This window comes from Delphinapterus leucas, chromosome 1, assembly GCF_059928025.1.
Source record: "Delphinapterus leucas isolate spDelLeu-1000000601 "Yukka" chromosome 1, BTC_Dleu_Yukka2, whole genome shotgun sequence".
NCBI lineage: Eukaryota > Metazoa > Chordata > Mammalia > Artiodactyla > Monodontidae > Delphinapterus > Delphinapterus leucas.
The window spans coordinates 53666142-53672141 of record NC_143129.1 but is presented as its reverse complement, the minus strand read 5'-3'; positions in this window follow the sequence as shown (position 1 = coordinate 53672141).

Here is a 6000-nt window from a genome sequence, read left to right as displayed (position 1 = left end):
CCAGATCCGTCAGACGAATCACTATCTGTAAGACTTGAAAGTTGAAATTACTCCTTGATCTGTGGTCTGGAGAACGGATGTTGTGTTAGCAGACATGAAAACAATATTAGCTTTCGCACATCTCCATCAGAGATCTTGGGTGCCCAGGTGCATTGTCAGTGAGCAGTAGTATTTTGAAAGGAATCTTTTTCTGAGCAGTAGGTCTCAAAACATTCAGTAGACCATTGTAAACAGATGTGCTATCATCTAGGCTTTGTTCTGTTTTGAAAGTAGATGTAGCATAATTGTTAAGGGCCCTAGGATTTGCAGAATGGTAGATGAGCAGTGTCTTCAACTGCATTATCCCCTAACAAGAGAGTTAGTCCTTTGAAGCCACGCGTTGGCTCCTCCTGTAGCATCTTCCTCCAACATAAGGCTGTTCTGTCTACATTGAGAGTCTTGTTCAGCGTAGCCACCCTCACTATCTTAGCTAGGCTTCGGGATAACTTGCTGCGGCTTCTGTGTCAGCAGTTGCTGCTTCACCTTGCACTCTTACAGAGACGGCTGCTGTTCTGAAACCTCATGGACCAACCTCTGCTAGATTCAAACTTTGCTTTAGCTTTTCACCTCTCTCGATCTTCGGAGAATTGAAGAGAGTTAGAACCTTGCAGTTGATTAGGCTTTAGTTTGAGGGAATGTGGCTGGTTTGATCTTCTATCAAGACCAGTAAACTCTCCTTATCAGCAGTGAGGCTGTTTCACGCATTCATTGGAGTAGCACTTGTAATTTCCTTCAAGAACTTTATCTTGGGGCTTCCCTGGTGGCACAGTGATTAAGAATCCACCTGCCAATGCAGGGGACACGGATTCAAGCCCTGGTCCTGGAAGATCCCACATGCTGCGGAGCACCTAAGCCCCTGCGCCACAACTACTGAAGCCTGTGAGCCTAGAGCCCGTGCTCTGCAACAAAAGAAGCCACCGCAATGAGAAGCTCACGCACTGCAATGAAGAGTAGCCCCCGCTCGCCGCAACTAAAGAAAGCCCATGCGCAGCAACAAAGACCCAGCGCAGCCAAAAATTAATTAAAAAAAAAAGCCCTCCCGGGCTTCCCTGGTGGCGCAGTGGTTGAGAGTCCGCCTGCCAATGCAGGGGACACGGGTTCGTGCCCCGGTCCAGGAAGATCCCACATGCCGCGGAGCGGCTGGGCCCGTGAGCCATGGCCGCTGAGCCTGCGCGTCCGGAGCCTGTGCTCCGCAACGGGAGAGGCCACAACAGTGAGAAGCCTGTGTACAAGAAAAAAAGAAAAGCCCTCCCATTGAATACACTCATATGTTAAGTAATCTATTTTAAAAAAGAACTTTACATTCACAACTTGGCTAACTGGCGCTGGAGGCCTAGCTTTCAGCCTCTTTCGGTTTTTGACATGCCTTATTCACTAAGCTTAATCATTTCTAGCTTTTGATTTAAAGTGAGACATGTGACTCTTCCTTTCACTTGAACACTTAGAGGCAGGCCATTTTAGGCTTATTAATTGCCCGCATGTCAATATTGTGTTTAAGAGAATAGGTTAGGCCCAAGGAGAAGGGAAAGAGAGAGGGGTATGGCCCATCAGTGGAGCATTTATCATTTCAGTTATTGAACCCATTTATCAGTTCACCATCTTTTATGGGCATGGTTTTTGGTGCTCTAAAACAATTAGAATAGAAACATAAAGATCACTTATCACAGATCTCCATAACAAAATAATAATGAAAAAGTTTGAAGTATTTCGCGGCTTACCAAAATGTGACACAGACATGACGTGAGCAAATGCTTTTGGAAAATGGTGGCAGTAGACTTGTTTGATGCAGATTTGCCACAAACCTTCAATTTGTATAAAACCCATCTGTGAAGTGTGTTAAAGCTAAGCGCAATGAAAGGTATGGTATGCCCACACCATTGAATCTCTCTGATTGAGGTCACCTGAATTTATCAGACTACTTTAGTGATAATTTAACTTTAAAGAAAAGAATCTATTTCCTAGGAACTAATTAGGGTGACCAGATGTTCCCAGTTTACCCAGACTGGTTTTCTGAGACATGGGAAATGCTAAAACAAAGTTGTAGGCAAACTAGGATGAGTTGGTCACATGAACCTTAATGGGGGAATCTTTCAGAAATTTCAAGACTTTGAAATTGCATATTACTTTCAAACAAATTTAAGGTAAAGGCAACAAAGGATTTGGCTACAAATCCAGTATTTTAATGTTTCTCAACTGGTAAACCTGTATAATACTTTTCATGTTAATCTGTAAAAATGTGAAATATATACTTGGTGGTTATTTTTAATACTATAGTAATTTTAACTTAATTGAAAATTTTAGCTCTTTTTAAAATAACAGGAAGCATAAGAGGCTTAGGTTAACCTGCTGACCTAAACAGAACCTAAGTTATAGGGCATTAGTAGTTCTAAGCATTTCCAAATTAAGCTAGTATTCTAATGATACCTGCCCATGGCTTCAGAATTTTATTAGGAAATAAAGTAAATTTAGCTTGTGCAACTGCAAAATCTGAAAAATATCAAATTACCGAAAAACACATGGCATAATGTTTAGTATTAAAATAATGATATAAAGTTGCCTGAATTTTCTACAGAACAAATCAGAGTATTCTGTAGACAAAGCAACACATTTTGTTAAAAGCTGTTTTAGGCCTCAATTGAGTAATAGTAAAGAATATGTAAAAGGAAACTTAAATACTACCTAGTTCAGTTGGCTTAAGCTTTTGGTGACTGAGAGGCTCCTTTGAGAGTATGAAAGTTATGGACTCTCTGCAGCAAAGAGCATGTACACAAAGTTTTTTACTTTAAATTTCAGGTAGTTCACAGACTCTTGGTGCCTGTACTTCAGTTTAAGAATGGCTGATTTGATTCAATCACTGAAAATATAGTATATTTGTATAATTTTCTCATTTTCTACTTTAATACTTTGGAAGAATTAGACCCCTGTCCTCAAGTTTATTGCTTTCTGATTATAACTGTTAAATCTATAAGATAACATGCATCTCGGGTGTCTCACAAAGAATAGTAACTTGCTCCTTTTTTTGTGGCCATGCCGGGCAGCATGTGGGATCTTAGTTCCCTGACCAGGGATTGAACCCATGCCCCCTGCAGTGGAAGCATAGATTCTTAACCACTGAACCACCAGGGAAGTGCTCCTATTATATTAGCAACTTCTCTGTACCTTGTGTTGCTGAGGAGTGCCTCAGTCCCTTGGTTTGTAGCCACCTGCCACTTTTCACTGCTTCTAATAAACTGACAAGAGGCTCTAGCATTATAGTTCCCATTCTTTTCTTCAATTGAGAGTTTACCATAGCTGCTACTGGCATTGCAGCGGAGCAAAGGAAATCTCCACTCCTACTGCCAGCTCCTTACAAAAAGGCAGAAAGGGGTTCTAATTCATCCCTTTTCATTCCACACCAAGGCCACTCTTCTAATCTTGATTTGTCCAGTCCTCACCTCCAGAATCCTAACATTTCCATCCCCAGCAACTGTGATGAAATATCCTTAAAAGTCCTAGATTGTAAATCTCATTTCAGTCTTTTGCATAAGCAGAGACCCATTGGTAGCATTCTTTTTAAACTGTTAGCAGTTATTACTTGGAATGCACAGCACAGTGGGGAATATAATGGTTACTAAGACCCAATGCCTGTACTACAAAATTAGTGTCCAGTAGGCCAGCCAGATATGTGCACGAATGAGGACAGAGCAGAAATATGGAACCACCTCTAGGTTCTAACTTAGAATCTCTTATTTTTATACATCTTTATTGGAGTATAATTGCCTCACAATGGTGTTAGTTTCTGTTGTACAACAAAGTGAATCAGCCATATGCATACATATATCCCCATATCCCCTCCCTCTTGCATCTCCCTCCCACCCTCCCTACCCCACCCCTCTAGGTCATCGCAAATCACCGAGCTGATCTCCCTGTGCTACGCTGCTGCTTCCCACCAGCTATCTGTTTTACATGTGGTAGTGTGTATATGTCCATGCCACTCTCACTTCACCCCAGCTCCCCCCCCCCGCACCCCCCACCCCCGTCCTCACAAGTCCATTCTCTACGTCTGCGTCTTTATTCCTGCCCTGCCACCAGGTTCATCCGTACCATTTTTTTTTTTAATTCCATATATATACATTAGCATACAGTATTTGTTTTTCTGACTTACTTCACTCTGTATGACAGAGGTCCATCCACCTCACTACAAATAACTCAATTTCGTTTCTTTTTATGGCTACTATTCCATTGTATATATGTGCCACATCTTTATCCATTCATCTGTCGATGGGACATTTAGGTTGCTTCCATGTCCTGGCTATTGTAAATCGTGCTGCAGTGAACATTGTGGTACATGTTTCTTTTTGAATTATGGTTTTCTCAGGGCATATGCCATTGTTCTAAATTAGAATCTCTTTTAAAATGTGTAAGAGCTATGCATTGGTTGGTCCTGGTAGAGGAAACTTCTTAAATCCCATTTGAGGAGTAGAATTAGTATTTGTCTTCCCTTGACCTAGAAAATTGGTTAAGACAAGTGGTAAACAGAATAATGGCTCCTCAAAGATGTCCACATGCTGATTCCCAGAGCCTGTGAATGCATATCTTACATGGCAAAAGGGACTCTGCAGATGTAATTCAAGTTAAGGACCTTGAGATGGGGAAATTATCCTGGATTATCCAAGTGGGCTCAATCTGGGCTCAATCTAATCATGAGTCCCTAAAAGTGGAAGGGAGGGAGCAGAAGAATTGGCTCAGAGAGAGAAGATTGAAGACGAGGCAGAAGAAATTAAAAGCAGAAAAGGGACTCAGTCCATTGTTGCTGGCTTTGAAGATGGAGGAAGGAGGACGTAACCCAAATGCAGTTGGTCACCAGAAGCTGGGAACAGCCCTCAGCCGACAACCATCAAGAAAACAGTCCTACAACTGCAAGGAACTGCATTCTGCCAACAACCCAAATGAGCAAGGAAACAAATCCTCCCCTAAAGCCTCCAGAAAGAAACAAACCCCTGTCAACACTGATGTTAGGCTGGTGGGACCCATGCCAAAACTGCAACCTACAGAACTGTTTGATGATAAATTGGTGATGTTTAAACCTCTAAATTTGTGGTAGTTCGTTATGACGGAGAGAAAAATATAAGGGTGGGAAGGTGAAGGAGGGAGAAAAATAACTATCAAAGTTCAGATTTCTTAGAAAATCTTAAAAATGCTTTGTGCATGCTTTAGAGAGATGAGAATAGGAGAAAAAAAACAAAACCCTGTATTCTGAAGTGGGCCTGGGGAAAAAAGTAATTGGTTGGAAACCAATGGCAGCAACAGAAAGGAGGCAAGTAACCAATGAGTGAGAAGTTTGCTCCTGTGAGGCTATTGCTTTCTGTTTACTCAAAAGAGCCTATCTTTGTCCATCACATACTCTTCCTAAAGCCAAAAACAGGGAAGTAGAGGAAGAGGATTGTGAAGGAAAATCCCCACTTTTACAGCTTATCAAATTCATTATAGAGAGATTGTTCTTGTTAAGGCCTCCTCCCTGGAATTATGTCACCTGGCTAAGAAGACCTTGTGTGTAAAAAAAAAAAAGCTATTCAATGAAACACTGAAGAACAGCTACTATACTTCATTCAACTCTCAGCCTCAAGAGATTCTCTATAGCAACACAGGGTCGCCTTTGCTAAGTTACAGATAACACAAAGTACTGAATAAAAAAATTGTGGAAGGAAAGATTGGGGGCGGAAGCCTGAGTGGTTATTTTCTTTTATATCCTGAAGTCAATGTAAGCTGTGCTTTGTGAAAAAGACCAGTTTTTTCTTACAAAACAAACACCCTATTTTAGAGGACACATGCCATCCAATTTAAAGATTATATTTCCTAGCTTCATTTGCAGTTAGATGCAGCCATGTGATCAGATTCTAGCTGGAGGGAGGCATGAAAGTTGAAATAATGTGTGTGACTTTGAGGGAGAAATACATTTCTTTGTTTTTTTGCCTCTCTTAT